The following is a 20,805-nucleotide window of genomic DNA, read 5'->3' on the forward strand; positions in this document are numbered from 1 at the left end:
GGGGTGCCTGTATGTGCATGTCTGTGTGTGTGCTTATGTGACAGGGTGGGATGAGCCCCGGGGGAGTTCAGGTGACTGAGCCTTGTACAGCATTCACGACCACATGTGTTAGAGGGGTTATGTTCTAGGATTCAAAATCCTCCCCTTTGCCTTAAAGTTCTTGGAAGGGAGCTAAAAAATGAAAACAAATAAAAAAGCTAGTACAACACTAAACTATGTTTTCTACCTTTATCTTGCATCTACCTACCACTTCAGCATTTTATTAAAAATAATAATAATAATAATAAAGGGAGAAATGTGGGATCCACATATAAATCAAGTATAAAAATCAAACGAATATTCATATTTGACCTGATTGTTTATAATTCATAGTACGTGATCAAAACCGAAGGTTTCTGTGATGAATGCCCGTGTACTGATCACCATGTAAGAACTTATTCACTCTGTAAGAATTCGTTCACCATGTAAGAACTTGTTCATTATGCTTCAGAAGATTGGAGACTGACGAGAATTAGGCTTGAGATGGATTAATGATTGTGCATTGAGCATTGACCCCTCTATACAGAATTTTATTGTTAACAACCATTTGATCAATAAATATGAGAGATGCCCTCTCAAAAAAATAAATAAATAAAAATAAAAAAATAAAAAAGCTAGGTGGAAGTTTTCTCCCCCTCTTTCTTCTCCACAGCATTCTGTGACCATCCGTTCCATCTTTTAAATACTGTGTGTGTGTGTGTCTTCTGCATAGTGGGTTTGATATAGGCTGATTCTCCTTTTCTCACAATCAGTCCAGGGGGACAGGATAGTGGTGGTGTGGAATAAGAACTTGAAGGAGTCTTAAAAATCAAATGCAATGTCACCATTTTACAGAACTAAAAAGCTGATACTCGCAGGGGTAACTGAGGTTTGGCCATGATCACACAGTAAAGGTTCCTTCCTAACAGGCATGTGGGTGCCCAAGGAGCTGGCTCCTTTCCCGAGGCACGTCCTCTCACTCCCAGCAGGTACCACCTTCCAGTCTGCCCTCTATGGATTCCCCAAAATGTACCACCAGCACCCCCCCAGAACTGGAAAGAAGCCCCCAACAGAAGACTTTCCTTGTCTTCTCTAACATGAGATGGCCAACTGTGCACACATCTGATGTTTCCCAAGGAAAGGAGCTTGAAGGGGAGGCAGAGAAAGGGTCTCCATTCTTGGAAAAGAAAAGGTTCTCTGGTGCTTAAGGGCTAGCCTGGGACAAGAGCCTTATAGGGGCAGAGAAGGGTTTTTCTAGCAGTGACTTTTCTCTTAGTTCTGTCATCAGTGGAAGAAGGGACCAGGAAATGTTTCTTGGTGTTCAGTAAGGCATTTTCTCCCAGGGAGGAAAGGGAGAGATCAAACCAGTGGGGGAGGGAGACAGCAGGAGAGGGTGCCCAGCCACCCACCCACCCACAGATAAGTTTCTCTCATCACCCTCCAAGTCACCCCTGGGTACTGCTTTGATGGATTTCTCTGGAGCCTCTTTCTCTGCCAAGGAGAAGGAGGCAGTAGGGCGGAGGGCAGATCCACCACGCCCCTCGGATCTGTGGTCTCTTCTCCCCTCTCCCCCAGGAGGCAAATCCCAGATGAGCCTGGGTGCTTCCTGGTTCACGCTGAACATACTCCTGCCCCTGGCCTCACCTCAACCCCGCCGTCCCGGGGGCGAGCAGGTGTCAAGGAAAGGGTAGCTGGCGCTTGAGAAAAAAGAGCAAAACGAGAAGGGTGGTTTCTCCTCCAACAGAGAAACCAGTGCCAGGTATGATTAGATCCTCTCCAGTCAAGATGGAAAGAGGGGCTTTCCTGGCTGGAAAGAGGGAGGCAGCCAAGCCCCCAAAGCCCTTCTGGACAGCCACAGCACTTCAGGAAAGAAGCCCATCTCGGGGTTGCTGAGGTCCAGATGCCAGCAGAGAGGCTGCAGCAAGGGGAGAGGAGAAGTGTTTCCTGTTTTTGAAGAAGTCATGGATGGGGAAAATGCCACTTTTTATGATTATTAAAAAGAAAATGCTTTTCGTTTTAATTCCAAGAGGAGGCAAAGCATTTTGCTTCTAGTCAGGAGGCGACTGCCTTCCCTTGGTAATAAACTGGAAACAGGAGGAGGACGAGGAGACACCCTCAGGCCAGCCATTCAGCCCAGGTCATCACAAGGGACCTTGCTAGTGGGGGTCAGCGGCCTGGGGGTCCAGCCGCCCAGTCACTGCAGGGCACACTTTCCCCTGTGTCTGTCCCCACGTTCTGCATGCTGATGGAGAGGTGACCAGGACCTGGCCCCTGCCTCCTGGCTAGGGGGCTCCCAGCTCCATAGAGGGAGTTAGTTTTAGTTTTTTCCCCCAAAGCTGTCCAGCCGTCCTGTGGTAGGCAGCTTTATCCCATGATGAAGGAAAGCAAGCAAACAAAGAAGAGCATCTCCTGGGGACACCAAGGCGACATCTTTGAGGAGAGCCTGCTGTACCTTTTACCCAGCCCCCCATGAGCAGACAGGTCCTTTCCCACCACTATAAGATCGTCAAAATTTAACCCTCTGTCCTCAATCCCAGGTCACACATCCTGCCTCTCTCTTGCCTGAGTTTGTCCCGAGCAGTCCTGGGCTCCTGGAAAGATGTGGCTTCAGGAACGCTGTGCAAGAATATTGGCAGCAGGAGGAGGCTGGGGTAACCATGCCTCTTACAGATCATGCTGTCAGGATCTAATGAGGAGGCTGCTCAGGGTCACACAGGAAATGGGATGATGAGGCTGGGAAGAGAGGCCCCTTGTCCTGGGTCTCCAGCCTGGGTGGTAGCTTGTTCTACCATACTTGGAGAGAGGGGTTTGGGGGTGCAGGGGAGAGCCGTGGGGCTGCAGGAGGTGCTGGAGACTGGAAGCAAGTCACTGACATTGACCTCTGCTTCCTGGAATTTGGATTGCCCTCCCACCCTCTGAAGGAGATGAAAAGGTTATCCAGGAGCAAAGGAGGGTATAGAAGAGAATGGGTGAAGGAAGGGTGGAGTTCTGAGCAGTGGCAAGTCAGGGTGGGGCTGGGCAGGAAGGATGGCTTTGTCTGTAGGGGCACAGTTTATCTGCAAGCCCAAATCCAGAAGGTCCTGGAAAGGGTGGGGAATAGAGGACAAAGAGGAAAAGAATGTAAACAGTGCTGGGAATGTCAGCTTTCTCCTGGGAAGTGGGAACAGTGGAGGACAGCCCTGGATTTCTAAGAAGGGTCTTCCCTTTTCAGCATTAAAATCTTCCAAATGAAGGCCCAGGGCTCCTGTGGCTCACAGCGCTCTGTCGGGACCACAGAGTACCAAGAAGAAATGAGTCCTCGCTGTGGGCAGTGTGGGCCTCCTCTGTTCCCTTACCCCTTCTCAGAAGGAGAAGGAGGAGCGGATGAGCCATTGGAATCTGTTTCACGTGAGACCAAGGTGAGGGTCTGGGGTCAAGAAGGAACCACTGTTTTGGGGAACCTGTTGGTGAGTTGCTTACCTTCACTCTGGATAGTCATCCTCGAAGCTGAGACACACTGAGGCAGGCACACACCCAGCCTGGCAGAGCTCCAGATGGGGAGCTCTCACATAGAGGCACATGCACAGGTGAGCACAAGAGTAACACACACATGCAGGTCAGTACACCCCACCCTCAGGGATGTGTATGCATGATCAACAGAAACTCAGAAACTCAGATGTACGCCCTCCCTCACTCAAGAGAGCCATCCCATTCATATGCCCAGCCACGTGCACCCAACCAGAGTCCACCCACTCAGAGATGCAAGCCCATGCCCCCACATCAAAGTCCCCAGACTTTGTTCTCCACATGGGCACACTCCCATCTGTTGAGCTGGGAATGAAAGGCCAAACCGCATGGCTGCAAAAATCTCCAAGCCCAGCACAGCAGCGGAACCAGGTCAGAGGCCAGCACACTTGGCTGCATCGCTGGCCACTCATCTCTCGCAGTGGTGCTAATGGCACAGAACCGCAGGTCCCACATCTGCCGTGGGAAAGTCCTTCTAAAACATGAGAGGCAGCTCAGCCTAAATTAAACCCAGCACCAGCCCTGCTCGCTCAGAGGGAACAAATCACTGGCTAGTCAGCTCTCCGCGTTTCCTTCTCCTGCATCCCAGGGAAACTCCTCTGGCCAGTCCCTTTTTTGGAAGAGGGTGGCTGCTGGGCACCAGGCTAGGTGCTGGGAGATGCCGAGAGCTATCAGACATGACAGCCCCTTTAAAGCTGATTCCACTGTAAAAGGCAAGACTTACCCAGGCGAAAAGAACTGCCAAATGACAGGGGCACAAGGAGGGAAGGGAGCATCAGTGACAGCCGGATTTGGGGGAACAAAGAAATCATTTCCAGATGAGGGTGATCAGAAAAAAACTTCACCAAGACAGGAATCGGAGTTGAGTGTTAAGTGATGAGGACTTGGAAAGGCATAGAAAGGGAAAGTGGCATCATTAATGGCCAGGCTGGCATGAACCAGAGTGTAGAGGTCCTGGACTGGGATGGCCTCTTTCAGCTGAATTGTCTGTCTTTGTTCCACCTGGCAGGCACCTTGGAAAAGGGGCCCTGTGGCCTTTACTCACCATTTTCAGCCTCCATCCCAGGTGCCCTGCTTTCATCCATTCCAACTCCCATTTTTCCTAGTCTCAGTCAAATGTACAGACTTGAGGCTCATTGCATTTTGGTTCCCACCTCTCATTTTTAACTCGACACAAGGAAATACCTTCCTACTGCAAAGATTTCACATTCCCAAGGCCAGATATTCCACCACAGTCTTCCTTGAACACTCTCTTTCCCCAAATGACTTGCCCAAAGGATGCTTATCCACTATCCCCTTGTCCAAGGGCAGCTTCCTTGCTGATTCACCAGCCTAAGATGACTGTGAGGACCCCCCTATGGAGCCGTTCCCAAGGGGGTCTTTCCCTGGCTCAGCTTTCAAGAGGCCGTGGCGCACCAGGAGGAACAATGGATCAGAAAATGTCATTAGAACTATCTTCAGGAAATAGTCTCTCAGACCATGGAAGCCCACAGATCTCCCAACACAAGGAACCCAAGGAGGGCAACACCAAGACATATAATTAAAATGGCAAAGATAAAAGACAAGGACAGACTACTAAAGGCAGCCAGAGAGAGAAAATAGGTCACCTACAAAGGAAAACCCATCAGGCTATCATCAGACTTCTCGACAGAAACCCTACAGGCCAGAAGAGAACGGCATGATATATTTAATGCAATGAAACAGAAGGGCCTTGAACCAAGAATACTGTATCCAGCACAATTATCATTTAAATCTGAAGGAGGGATTAAACAATTCCCAGACAAGCAAAAGAATTATTGTCAGATCTGCTGTTTTCAGGATGGTATCATGTGTGATGGAAGGAAGATAGAAAGATGCATTCCTCTAAGAAAAAAAAATGCTCCTTAAAATTCCATCTTTATAAATATATGCTTTAATAAAAGAACCCCTGAAAGGAAATGTCTCTTGGTCAGTTATACCTTAGAGTGAATGACTTTCCAAGATCCTTTCCTGAGAAAAAGTTTGCCCCAAAGGAAGAGCATGTGAAGCAGTAGATGCTCTTGGGGAGAATGGGAGAAACTTCTTTCTACACAGCCCAAGTATGGGCAGTGTTTGGGTGAATGAACACTTCGTATTTTTGTTTGTTTTTTAATTGAAGTATATACCATAAAAAGCAAAATCTTACTATTGGTTCAATGCGTTTTGACCTGTGTATACAGGGAATGAGCCCTTTCATAAAGGGGAGGGATGGTCCCTTTGAGCAGCCTGTCTGGGTGAAGTTCCAGGTGATAAGCATAACCACTGAAGTCGCAGTGCATTGGACCAGGATTCCTGCATGAAACTTTGAAACAAGTAATATTCTTGACAAAGCAATGGGAAGAAACTAAGGACTGAGTATTCTGAAAGCCAGGCTGACCAGTGCTTGCACATACAATTAAAATAATAGATCTCTGTGAATGGATAAAGAAGATGTGGTACATATACACAATGGAATATTTCTCAGCCATAAGAAGAAAACAAATCCTACCATTTGCAACAACATGGATGGAGCTAGAGGGTATTATGCTCAGTGAAATAAGCCAGGCTGAGAAAGACAAGTACCAAATGATTTCACTCATCTGTGGAGTATAAGAACAAAGGAAAACTGAAGGAACAAAACAGCAGCAGAAGCACAGAACCCAAGAATGGACTAATAGTTACCAAAGGGAAAGGACCTGGGGAGGATGGGTGGGAAGGAGGGATAAGGGCAGGGAAAAAGAAAGGGGACATTATGATTAGCATGTATAATGTGGGGGGGGGCACGGGGAGGGCTGTGCAACACAGAGAAGACAAGTAGTGATTTTACAGCATCTTACTATGCAGATGGACAGTGACTGTGAAGGGGTATGTGGGGGGGACTTGGTGAAGGGGGAGCCTAGTAAACATAATGTTCTTCATGTAATTGTAGATTAATGATACCAAAATTTTTAAAAATGATACTTCAAAAAATTTATATATATAATAATAATAGATCTCTATCTCTGGAGAGTCAGAACTATGCTTTGACAGGCCGTGGGTTAAGTGCCCTGTTTTTGCAGATTGAAGCTTAAAAAAGGCAAGTGACTGATCTAAAACTGTACAGCATGTGGCTGGTCCCCAGGCTCAAGACTCTTGGATGTGTTTCCTTTCTACCACACTGAACTTCAGAACCAGAAGGCTAGATGTTGAAAATAGGTCTTTTATTCTGTCTTGGCATATTCAGCTCATTTAAATGTGTTCTTTAAAACTTCAGCATCCCTCTAGGAAATACTGGATAAAGGCAATGATCATCAAGCATCACTAAAACCATTCGGTGAAAAAGCAGAAAGACAGTTTTATAATGAATGAATCATGTTGATGACATTCAAGCCCCACTGGTCAATTTCAGTATCACCAAAAGAGACAAAGTGAGATTGTCCATGCCTCCCAATGCATGGTAGCTTGTCTAAGAAAAAGAGAAGACTCACATTACCTAAATCAGAAATGAAAGACATACATTACTACCAACTTTATAGAAACAAAAAGAATTATAATATGAAAAACTGCAGACCAATAAAATGGGCAGTCTAGATGATAGAGGCAAATTCCTAGAAGCACAAATTTCTTCCCAAGCTCCCTCAAGAAAAAACAGAAAATCTGAATAGACTATAACACATAAGAAGATTGAATCAGTAACCAAAATCTCCCAACAAAGGGAAACTCCACATGGCTTCACTGGTGAATTCTATCAAACATCTAAAGAAGAATCAATTCCAATTCTTCTCAAACTCTTCCAAAAAACCTTAGATGAAGGAACACTTCCTACCTTACCCTATGAGACAAAGATATTACAAGAAAAGAAAACTACAAACCAATGTCCCTTTGGAATATAGATGCAAAAATCCTCAACAAAATACAAACAAACTGAATGTGGCAGCATATTAAAAGGATTATACATCATGGCCAGTAAGATTTATCCCAGATGAAATTAATGTAATATATGACATTACTAGAATGAAGGAGAAAAAAACTACATGATGGATTCAACCTTGCAGAAAAAGGTTGATGTTGACAAAATCCAACATCTTTTCATAATAAACTAGAAATAGTAGGGAATTTCCTCAACATGACAAAGGCCATATATGAAAAACATCATACTCTATGGTGAAAAACTGAAAGCTTTTCTCCTAAAATCAGAAACAAGGCAAGGATACCCACTTTTGCCACTTCTATTCAACATATTGCTAGAAGTCTTAGCCAGAGCAATTCAGCAAGAAAAGAAATAAAAAGCATCCGAAGTGCAAAGGTAAAACTGCCTCTATTCACAGACAGCATGATTGTATATGTAGAAAACCCTAAAGGATCCACAAAAAAATTAATAGAGCTAATAAACACATTCAGCAAAGTAGTCAGATGCCAAGTCAACACACAAACATCAGTTGTATTTCTATACACTACCACTGAACAATCCAAAAAGAAAATTAGAAATAATTCCAATTACAGTAATATCCCAAAGAATAAAATATTTAGGAATAAACTTAACCAAGGAGGCAAAAGACTTGTACACTGGAAACTCTAAGACCTTCCTGAAAGAAAGTAGGAGAGCCCTGAATAAATGGAAAAATATCCCATATGCCAGATTGGAAGACTTAATATTGTTAAGATGACAATACCACCCAAATACACAGATTCAATGCAATCCGTATCAAAATCCCAATGGCGAAAAAAAGAAAAAAAAAATCCCATTGATTTTTTTTTCAGGGATGGGAAAACCCTTTTTAAAATTCATATGAAATCTCAAGGGACTGCAAATAGCCAAAACAATCAAAACAATCTTGAAAAAGAACAGAGTTGGGGGACTCATACTTCACAATTTCAAAACTTACTACAAAGCAACAGTAATCAAAACAATGTGGCACTGGGATAACGATAGATATAAACACCAATGGAATAAAATTGAGAGCACAGAAATAAACCTTCACATGGTCAGTTGGTTATCAAAAAGGAGGACAACCATTCAATAGGGGAAGAACCGTCCCTTCAACACTTGGTGCTACGAAACCTGGATAGCTAGCTGCATGCAAAAGCATGAAGTTGGAGCTTTACTGTACACCTTGTTAAAAATCAAACACAGAGACCAGACTTGAAAATTCCCTAAGTAGACTAAACCAGTTTAGTCATAGAAGCAAAGCTTAACTTAGCTTATCTTGCAAGACAAGTGACTTAATTTAGCTTATTTTACTAAGACTTGACCTGGGTTATTTATTGCTTATGTCTCTGAAAAAATCATGAGCAAACTTTAAACTGTCCCCCAAAACTGATATGATGTATAACCACTTACCAATGTCCTATTACTAAAAAAAAAAAATTCTGACATTATAACCAATCACTGTGAAGAACAGTCACTGCCCCCTCGCTGTACAAAGAACAGTTTTTCAATGTGTGGATCAGGTTGGCGACCCCTCTATGTAGAAGCTGCTTTCATCCAATGCACCTCTAAGCCACATCCTGGGCTGGGTTTGCGTGTCCCCGGTGCTCCTGGTGCTCCTGGATCACAAAATGTCTTGCTGTTGTGCGCACCATAAACTTCTACTAATTACGACTCCAGTGACCCCTGGTTTTACTCCTGCTATTTCCAAGCTGTTGACACACTGTACACAAAAATTAAAAATGAGCTAAAGACCTAAATTCAAGAAGTGAAAATGACAAAACTCTTAAAGGAAAACACAGGGGTATATCTTTATTTAAAGCTTAGATTTGGCAACAGTTTCTTAAATATGACACCGAAAGTCCTGGCATCAAAAATTGGATTCCTTCAAACTAAAATCTTCTGTGCATCAAAGAACACTATCAAGAGAGTGAAATGACAGGCCTCAGTGTGAAAGAAAATATTCGTAAAGCATATATATAATAAGGGTTTAATATCCGGACTATGTAAAGAACTCCTGCAACTGAACGAGGGAAAGGCCCCCAGCCCCATCTAATAATGGGCAAAGGACTTGAATAAATATTTCTTCAGAGAAGATACATGAACAGCCAATAAGCACATGAAAAGATGCTCAACATCATAAGTCATAAGGGAAATACAAATCTAAATGAGATATGACTTCACATCTACCAGAAAGCTATAATTTTTTTAAATGGAAAAAACAAGGGTTGGAGAGAATACAGAGAAATCAGAACCCTTCTGGGAATGTAAAATGGTAGGGCCACTGTGAAAAATAGTTTAGCCATTCCTCAGAAAGTTAAACATAGAATTACTAGCAATTGTACTCCAGGCAGGCATCCCAGAGAATTGAAAACAGGGACTGCAATAGCTACTTGTACACCAATGTCCATTGCTGCATTACTGACAGTAGCCAAAATGTATAAACAACTCAGGTGTTCATCAACAAATGAATAGATAAACAAAATATGGTATACACATACTGTAGAATATTGTCAGTTTTTAAAAGGAATGAAGTTCTGATGCATGCTAAAACATGGATGAGACCTGAAAACATCACGCTCAGCAAAATAAGCCAGACACTAACGAACAAATATGGTATGATTCCACTTACATGAAATATCTAGAATAGGTCAATTCAGAGAAACAGAAAATAGATTAGAAAGTACCAAGGGCTGAGAGGAGTGGAAAGGGAGAGTTAGGGCTTAATGGGTGCAGAATTTCTTCTTGGAGTGATGAAAAATTTTTGAAATAGATGGTAATAATTATACAACAATGTAAATGTACTTCATGTTCCCGAGTCAAACATTCAAAAGTGGTTAAATGGCAAATTTTATATTGTATGTGTTTGAACACAATTTAAAGAATCATAAAATCTGAATAAAAAAATATGAGACAACTTAAGAAATTTGAACACTAGCAGGATATTTGATGCTGAGTTACTGTTGACTTTTTAAGGTGTGATGATGTTATTGTGACTATGGTGTTTTAATAAAAGGCCCTTGTCTCTTAGCAATATGGATGGTAAAATTACAGATGAAATGATAGGATTACTGGCATTCACTTCAAAACGATCCAGTGGGTGTATAGACAAAGCAAGACTGGCCATGTGTTGGCAGTTCTGGAAGCTGGATGGTGAGCACCGGGCAGGGGAAATAGTATTCTCTCTGCTCTTGTGTGTGTTTAAAATGTTCCATAATAAAGAGTGAAAACAAAACTCCCAGGCAGTATATTGTTACAACTGAGCTAGAAATAAAATATTTCTATTTACAACCCAAACATTTTACATAGGAATGTCAGGGTGGGGCAAGGAGAGGCGCCCGGCTCCTGCATGCTGGCCAGACCCAGGCAGGCTGTCTGCAGAAACAGAAAAAGCACGCCCCCGTAGCTCCTCTCCTCTTCTCCCACAGGACAGACTGTGCCAGTCTGGGTAGTTTACTCTTTTTCACTTCAAAAGCTGTCCTCTGCTCCTGGTGACCTACACCCACTTCCATGGATACTTGTGGGGTGGGCTTCCACAGGTAGAAAGCTCAGGGTAGCTTCAGTTCAGTGTTTTCAAAGCCTTCTAAATGCCAGATGCTTTGCTATAGGCTTAGGAAAGTAAAACAGTTAAGATGTGCTTTCTACCCCTCCAGGAGCTTACAATCCAAACATCAAAAATGTTTTTTAATGTTGTCTCAAAAAAAAAAATTGTGTATGGATCCTCTCTCTGTGCATGTGTGTGTATCTATGTAAAAACGTTTGCCTAAGTTCTCTAGAGCTTTGGCATCCAGGACCTCCAGGATGCCCAGGTCTGAACGGCCTATCCACAGTCTTTGAGGCAGCCAGTGACGCCCTGCGCCTGTTGTGTGCTATTAGCAACAGACTAGAAGTCCAACCTTAGGAATGTAGCAAGGTACATGGATAATGGCTGGTTTGGGGCTTGCTTTCAAAACCTGTCTTTCTTATCTGCACCCTTCCCCCCTATTTTCCCCAGTGTCCTAAGGACATTCTTTAAAAAGAGGGCAAGAAATAGAATTTTTCCCCTTAACAGCCCTGCTGCCTGTCCCCAGATTTCATGCCAACAGACATCAATGTTTAACCTCTTTCCTACCGGGCAGGGCTTCTCCAGGCACCATCCCTTCTGTCTGTTCCCTCAGCGTCCCGAGCATGAAGGAGTCCTGGGAGTGGAAAGGGAGTGGCGGATTGAGGTGTGAGCTGGCCCCGTCCCATTCTGGAGCTCTGTGAGGGCTGGGAGAAGGCTGGCAGGTCAGAGGGCAGAGGGACAGTGGCTTTCAATGCCAGCAGCTGCTCGGTCATTGACCGGAAGTCATCAATGGCACCTCTGGCTAGGCTCCCAACTTGTGTAGGGGTGTGTGTGTGGTGGCACCACAGAGCACAGACCAGGGGCCTCACAGGGCAATGGGGAGTGAGAGCTGTGGAAAACAGGGCAGAGAGAAGCCCTGCGCTGAGGGGCCCACTCGGTCCTGGGGGCAGCCACCATATCCACCTGACCGGCCAGGCACATTTAAGGGCTCATTTCTTACTTGGCCTTCTTTGCTTGATTCATCCTGGACTCACATTTGACCCAGACTGGAAAGTGATCCCAGTGTCATGATGCCATCTGAGACCAAAGGCAGCATCCCCAGTCACCAGAAAGGCGCTCCAGGGCAGTGTGGTGGGAGGGAGGAGTCCAGGGCTTGCAGGGGGCAGGAGCACTCAGACACCATCTGGGGCCTTCAGAATGGGGCACCCCGCATCCCATAGGCTAGGGGATTGTCATTTTAGTCACGTCTAGTGTCTGGAGTTCTCTCTAAAGGCTGCAGGAAGGAAGTCCCTACAATGCAATCCTGCCACGACCTCTTCCACTGCCTCAAGATAGAAATAAAATGCTGCCTCCCCACAAATGCTTCCAGCCTGGAGACCAAAGGGTCACTGGTGCCTGCCTTTCACCCCAGTCACTGCTCCCATTTGTCCTGGCCCCCACCCAAGCCCTCCACCCTTTAACGAGCCACTGAATACTAGTAGAGGAAATGCCAGCAGGAAGGGGGCCTGGTCCCCTCACTGGCTCCAAAGCAGAGCTTGGCTGGAGAACGGAGGGCTGCCCTGAAGTCACCGCCATCAGGAGGCTCCTCCTGCCCTGGGTAATGGGCTTAGCAGCTGGTGCTGGGAAGAGATGAAGTGTCTGAGGTTTCAAGCTGGGACCCTGGGTTGCTGATACCTTCTGGAGGCGAGATGCCTGGTGGGTACCAGGAGGCCATGAGAAGAATGTTCTCTGTAAAATAACTGAATGCCTACTGGGTACAGAACACCTTCCTGGACCTGGTGAGATAAGCAAAAAAAATAAAAGATTCAATAATGCCCTCACCAACTCCCAAGTTATTGTAGATTCTTGAATACTCGTCTGAAAAATAGGTACACTCACTAACTCTCCTGCCAACGAAGTCAAAATAATTCGACATGACTTAAACAGGGTATATGCAGGGGTGAATTAAGTATAGGAGCTAATCGGGGGAGGGATTTGGGGGGAGGTGAGTTTTGAATTTTAAACCGTTTTTTGTGGATGAGGGAGCAAAGATGTGTACATATGAAATTTATGATTCAAAGTGTAGAATTACATCCTTGGAGAAAGAAAGGATTTTACCTGGAGAAGGAACACAAGTGAGAAATATTCAAACTGAAGATACCCCTTGGCAACAAGAAATATCCATTTGAGGGGCGGGAAGACTGATCACAGTTAGTCATCATATTGGTGCAACAGGATATTCTAGTCAATCAAAACAGTTCTTTTCATAACAATGCATGTTTAAAAACTCTACTCCAGTAAGTACAAGATCATGCTTATTAAGACTCCTGGGATGGTTTTATATTTACCCCAAGACATATTGTGGATATCCTGAAAGTTATTTTCTTAAATAAATTCCTCAGAGGAGGGAAAGTTCCTTCAACAGTTAGGACTAGGCTAGTGGAAACAGTTCTTCTGATCCTACAAACACGCAAACGTGCTGGATAAACCATAACACACACACACACACACACACACACACACACACACACACACACACTGTATATACATAACCAGGGTCAAAAATGTGAAGAAAAATCCCCACATTCCAGAACCTAGAGGGAACTCACAGCTATGGGACAGCACACGCTCCTGACGTGGCAGTCAGGGAAGGTCTGGGGCTGGGAAGAACTGAAACCCTTGTGCAAAGCTGCCCAAAGGAGCGCAAAACACTCCTCCCACCAGTCCAAAGAAGCAGAAAGCGAGATTGCTAGGTCTCAGGGATCGAGGTGGGAAAAAAAACAAAGACACAAAAAACTCTTTCTAGAAGACCAGTTCAAGTCTCACGATATGAGAATTCCAGACTTAGGAACTAACGTAAGAGTTCATCCAGGATCTGCTCAACCTCAGGGCCCTGGCAAAAGGAAATGCATAATACTCTACTTCCAGAACATTCTCACTGAAAATGAGGAGATAAAAACTTAGAAACCACAAGAAGAAATGAACCACCTGAAGAAGGCTAAGCAGACACAGGAAACAGAAGAATACGCATATCACAAACTAGAAATGATGGAATAATCTGAAATGATGGAATAAAATAAATGTGCACTGTGCAACAAGCACATTTAAAGTTATTGAAAAGAGAACAGAATAGAGCCTGTAATGAAAAAAAAAAGCCTTCCTTTTTTTAAAAAAAAAGGACAGACAGATTTAGAAAAGAGCCAAACAGAGTATCTAGAAATTAGCAAGCACTGAGATTCCTAATTTCACGCTTGTGGGTGACTTGTTCTAGGTAGCCCCAATTTCAATCCTGCCTCTTACCCTAAATTTGAAGCAGATGCAGCACCTCTCCTTTCTCCTACTAAGATGAGAGTTCACAGGAGGCAGAATACATGTTGTGCTCAGGACTGGGCCTAGCACACTACTAACCAGGAGCAAGAAGACACTAGTCTGCATTCAAATTATGGGAGCACGGTGGGAAAAAGGTAGAACATTAGACACCCCCAAGAACCCAGCATCTCAGATTCTACCTCCCAAACACCATGTTCTCCTCTCTGAGGTCCCTGTCATTTATGGAGGAGCTCAAAGAGGATGGGAGTCTTGTGTGGGAAGTAGGACTTCCTCTATCCCTGTGGCCTTCCGGTTGCCCCCGTGATCATCCATGCACAGCTAGCAGATGAAGGGAAGCCTCCAGAACTTCCATCTCTACTCTCTCAGGGAAGGGCTGGCCAGGCTTAGACCCTCCTTTTCTTTCATCCTGGTCTCCTACAGTTATCTGTTTTATAGGGGATAATCCTTCCTGGTTTCTTCTTTATTTTTTTTTTTCAAAATCGTTTTAGTTATTCTAGGGTGTGTGCTTTTCTGTCTTAGTATCAGAATAAGTTTATCTGTGTCTACAAAATACCTTGCTGGGATTTGATAGGAATTACATTAAACCTATAAATGAATGTGGGAAGAACTGACATCTTTACTACATTCAGTCTTCCAGTCCATGACCACAGTATAATCTATTTATTTAGGTCTTCTTTGATTTAATTCATTAGCATTTTGTAATTTTCACCACACAGATCCTGTGCTTGTTTTAGGTTTATACCAAAGTATATATGTGTGAATTGACTGTTTATGTTATTGGTAAGGCTTCTGATCAGCAGTAGGCTATTACTAGTTAACTTTTTGGGGAGTCAAAATTTATATGTACATTTTCGACTATGCAGGGAGGTTGACGCCCCTAACACCAAGTTGTTCAAAAGTCAACTTTATTTCATTTTCTTTGGGACAGTTATAAATGGTATAGTGTTTTAAATCACAGATTCCACCTCTCTGTTGTTAGTATATAGAAATGCATCGATTTTTGTATGTTGATCTCATCCTGTTACCTTGCAGACCTCACACAGCAGTTATAGGGGTTTTTTGTAGATTCTTTGGGATTTTTCTTACAGACAATCATGTTATTTACAAAAAGGGACAGTTTCATTCTTTCTTTCCTCCCCACATGCCTTTTACTTCTTTTTCTTACCTTATTGCTGTGGCTAGAACTGCCAGTACTATGTTGAATAAGAGTGTGAGAGCAGACTTGTTCCCATCTTAGGGGGAAAGCATTTAGATTTTCACTCACTATGTTGGTAGCTGTAGTCTATTTGTAAATGTTCTTATCACACTGAGGAAATCCCCCTCCATTCCTAGTATGTTGAGAATTTTTATTGTGAATATGTGTTGGATTGTATCAAATGCTTTTTCTATACTAGTTGATAAGATTATATGATTTTTCTTCATTAGCCTGTTAGTATGGTGGACATTGTTTAAAATCTAAACTTTATGGTCCACTTGAGATGGTGGGGTTTTGAATATTGAACCAGACCATATATCTGGAATAATACTACTTGGTCATGTAAGTATTCTTTTTATATTTGTTGTAATTGTTTTATAATGCTAATATCTTTTCGATTTTGATAGAGATATTGGTCTAAATTCATGAGTGATACTGGTTTATAGTTTTCTTTTTTTTTTTTTTCCTTTTTTAGAGTGCTGTATTTGTCTGGTTTGGGTATCCTGATAATACTGGCCAGATAAAATAAGCTGGGAAGTGTTCCTTCCTCCTCCATTTTCTGGAATAGATTTTGTAAAATTGGTGTTTATTCTTCTTTAGGTATTGGAAAGAATTCTCCAGTGAATCCATCTGAGCCTGGAGATTTCTCTTTGGGGAGGGAATCTGTTTATCTTCAACCTGACTTACATGTCCAACAAAGCCACAGAGGCTTTAGCCAAGTTACAGAATCTAGAATCGCAGAAGACCTTGGCAATCATCAAGTCCCACATCCTTCGCCACATATAAAGAAATAAACAGAGGGTTGGGAGTAAGAAATGACCTGCCCAAAGTCACAGAGCTAGTTAGCAGCAGAAATGGGAAGAGCCTGCGGTTCAGAATGCTCAACTCAGTTTTCTTGGCCGCTAAGTAAATGGTTGTGGCTCAGGAAGTGGAGACTTTCAATTTTTCAGATACCCTCACATTCACTGTCCACATGCTTTCTCATAGGAGGAGGAGATCAAGTACTTCCTCATGTATGAAAAGATTCCCCAAGTGCCTTCTAGCTCAAAGTTAGAACCAGAAAAGCAGAGGTCAAGAACGGAGTTGGCAACCCAGGACCAAAGGGTCAGAGAGGCACAGCTTTGGCTATTAAAATCTCCCAAGGACAAAGCAGCCACAGGTTGATCAGCCTGGGAGCCTGCTCCCTCTGCCGGTCAGATGTGCACTGGGATAAGAGACTGTGCCAAAGGGGAACAGAGAAGGTGGACACCTCTCTCAACAGGGTCGGCAAACAGCAGGAAGTTTGGTCTTCTGGTTTGCACACCCTCTGTTTTCCCTATGGTACCTGCCAGAGGCCAATTCTCCAAACTGCAGGTAAGAAGGTAGAAGAAAGGAGTGAGTGGGTTACACCTCCACATTGACATAATGTGACACTCCCACAGCTGTATCCCTGTCACAGTGTTGCCTAGTAGGGCCTTCTATGATGAAAGTATTATATATCTGCACTGTCCAATGAGATAGCCTCAACTCCTACGTGGGTATGTAGCATTGGACACGCAAGTAATGCAACTAAACAACTAAATGTTTTTATCTTATCTAATTTTAATAAATTTAAATTTAAATAGTCACATGCGAATAGTAGCTACCACAATAGACAGTGCAAAACTAAAGAAACTCTGTAAATGCACTCATAAACAAAACTGAAAAGCATATGAAAATCAGAAGTGTAATCTATAACGAATCTATAATCTATAATAATAAGATACAATGGCAAGTCACTTTAAAATTGAGCTACAAAGCTCTCAAATTTGCACCAGTTTTTCACAGTGCTCTGGTTCCATTTTATTTGGACTCTGTGCATACTGGTTTTTAAAAATTCATTTTCAGCAATACAGAAGGAGCAAAAAATAGGCTTCAGGGATTCAAATGGAAGTTATTAATTACTATCGAGATAGTTTAGAGAAAGAACTTGTCAGGAATTTGCTTTGTTTTGCTCACTGCTATATCCCCAGTGCCCAGAATGTCCCCTGGCAAGGAACATTCTCAGTAAAACTTTGTTGAGTAAACGAAGTACAGACAGTGACCAACGGTCTTAAAAAAATGAAGAAAAATTTCCAGAACAAAACCTAGGCGCTCCGAGGAAGGACCACCAGAGGGCGCTCCAGCCTAGCAGCAAACGGGCTGGGGATCCATCGGATTAACCTCACCCGCGTGGGAGAATCTGCAGGTTCCCCTAGCACTTCCCACGCTCTAGGGTGACTTCAGAAAAGTAAAACCCGGCCACTCCCTTACTATCAAATCTTCGCGTCTTTCTTTTATATTTGGCCGCGTGTTCTGTCATGTGTAGAAGCTACTCTCTATGAGCCGTGCGAGCTACCAACCCCCTCTAACACGCAGGGACTTAATAAATATCACATTTTTACCTCAACTAAAGGAAATGGAAAGTCACAGGCAGAAGCCCAGGCCTGGGGATCAGGAGGTGGGCTTGTAGACAGCTCTTTATATCCACTGGAGGCCCACCATGGTCCCAAGCACTGCAGATGGGGTTACCCCCTCTGACAGCAGAGAAAATTGAATGTCAGAGCGATTGGCAAAGGTGAATTATAAGTGGATTTTCAACCCAGGACGTTTCATCTACAAAACCCATGGAGGTAACACTGTACCATCAGATTCGAGGTCAAATCTGTCACACCTGAGAGCAGTGCTGTGAAATCCTGTGACTCAGTGTTGGAAACTGAATATTGGGGTCCCATGGGAGTCAGGGGAAGGGACAGGGACAGCCCTTCCTGGGGCCTGAGGGAGTACACTGTCACCACGCAGAGGTGCAGGTGCGCCCACCCGAGGCAAAATACTCAAGTTTCCTGATGTGAAGGTCTGAATAGCTGTGTCTGCCCCCAAATTTATATGTGGTGTTTGGAGGTGGGGCTTTTAGGAGGGAGTCATGGCTAGGTGAGGTCATGAGAGTGAGCCTGCATACAGGGATTGGTGCCCTTATGAGAGGGAGAGTGGAGACCAGAGCTACTCTCTCTCCACCATGCGAGCACACAGCGAGGAGGCTGGCCTCTCCCAGCCGCGGAGCAGGCCCTCACCGGAACCCAGTCTGCCCACACCTTGATCTTGGACTTCCAGCCTCCAGGACTGTGAGAAACCGATGTCCGTTGTTTAAGCTGCCCCGTCTGTAGTATTCTGTTACAGCAGCCTCAGCTAAGACACCATCCTTGCCTCCCCTGTCTCCTTCCCCTTTCTTGGGGGTGGCTTTCCCCTCTTCACATTGAAATCTATTCTCAGATAAAGATGCCGCCTTATTTCACGAGCTTGTCAGATGATTTGAAGTGCTCTGAAGTTTGGGAATCACTGGAGTGGTGGTTAAGAGTTTGAGCTTTGGACTAAGCAGGTTATAAAAATACTTAAACGTGGGCTGTGAGCATGAGCCACCTGGCCCCCGACCTCGCTTTCCTCCTGGATGAAATGTGATGCTGATACTTGTCTTAGAAGGCTGTGGTGTGATCTACTGATTTTTGCCAGTGTCAACAGGAGCTCAGAAAATGTTCCTTTCCTTTCTTCTTTACTTGATGTGTCACAGATGCCAAGGACAGTTTAGTTAACAGAAACTTCAGAGCAAAGAAAAAAGCTAAAGTGGGAGAATTTCCAGCATCAGCCTATGTGTGGAGATTTTAGGGGTGGGGATGAACATTTGGGGGGCTGAAGACCTTGACATCTCACCTTGTATATAAGTGGACACAGGTCTCTGCGGTCACCCCAAAGCAAGAAGAATATGTTGTCAGGCTCAACACACTTCCTGCACACACATCTGCTCAGGACCAGGATTTGCTCTGGACTGCTCCACATGTCTCCTGATTCTTCCTCTACCCCACTGTGCTGGAATCTTCTGTTACCCCTTTAGATCCCCTCTTTCCCCTTTCCCACCCTGCTCCTTGTCCCAGGAGGTCAGCCTATAGGGCAGCATCAATGGGCTCCCTTGTCCTTTGTCTTCCAGCTGGATTAGGCCATCAGGGAGCCAGGCCGGAAAGCCAAGGGCTGGAGGCCAGATTCTATTTCCTCACTCCCTCCTTGTGCCCAGCCAGGTGTCTCATGAAGGGGACCGCTCCTGTGTGGCCTCTCCACACAGCAGGCACTCTCTCCTCTGTTTTTCCACTTTCCCTACTTCCTGCTCATGCCCTTGTGAAGCATCCCTTTATTAAATGCTCCTCAAATTACCCAGTTTGAGTGGCCTTGACTGATTGATCCCTGAAGGCTGGTTAGGTCCAAGTAGCTGATCTTCTGCTGGGCCCTGGTGACTGCAATGCCACTGTTTTTCAGTTGCCACCAAACGCTTTCCTTCCTTTTCTAGTCTCCTGGCCAACACACAAAACCTCTTTCTGAGCTGCACATCTCAGGTGGACACACCAGGGGCGGTCTGCAGGAGGGCAGCCGGGCTGATCACTGCTCTACAGCATTCCGTTGTTCCCACAGTAGGAAGTCATGCATGAGGATTTAAGCTTAAGAACCTGCTCTTGAGGTCCTCCTGGTAAAGATTGCAGACCTGCTTTGAGCCACTAAAATGTTTTGTAAACTCTTGAGCCCAGAAACCATATTAAACATTAAATTCACCATTGGGAACCACCTTCGTGTTAGCTCATGGGTCCTGTTGTTTATGACCCTGGTGGCCTTTAATGACTCCTGTGCTTCCTTATAGATAAGGGTCTTATACTTCCTGCTTCAAATTGAGAGCCAACCATTTAAAAATGACATGTTAAAAAAGAAAAAAAGCTCACAGATACAGAGAACAGGTTGATGGTTGCCAGAGGGGTGTGTGGAGCGGGTAGAAATGGGGAAGGGGATCAAAAGGTTAAAAAAAAACGTTAAAGAAAACAGGCAGATTCTCCACTGACTTAGAGGATAACAGACTCGCTGAAAAGAAACAGCTCTTACTGTGAGAAATAGCCCTGCCATTGAGTTTACTGGAGGCAACGCAGAGCTGTGAGTCAGGTTGTCACTGAAGAGCATGAAGGGCCTCAAAGGGCAGAAGCCTGAAGGCACGGAGTATTCATTGGCCAGCAGCTTGGGTTTGCAAGCAGGACTATCCAAAAAGACAAAAGAGGAGAGAGAGGGTGAAAGGCAACAAACCCACTAACCAGGATCAGGATGGATAGGGACCAGGGAGTCTCTCCCCAAACCCACCAGGTCCCTCCAGGCCTGCTCAGGGCTTTGCTTTAATTAACCTCACAAAGCATGTCCTACCAGGAAGCCAGACCTATGTGCAGGGGGTGCACGCAGGGATACTGTGAGTCTGGTTGGGGTGGAAGTCAGTGCTCCCTGGAGAAAGGCTAAGTGTCCATCTGGGCAGGAAAT

The sequence above is a fragment of the Manis javanica genome, chromosome 12, assembly GCF_040802235.1.
Source record: "Manis javanica isolate MJ-LG chromosome 12, MJ_LKY, whole genome shotgun sequence".
NCBI lineage: Eukaryota > Metazoa > Chordata > Mammalia > Pholidota > Manidae > Manis > Manis javanica.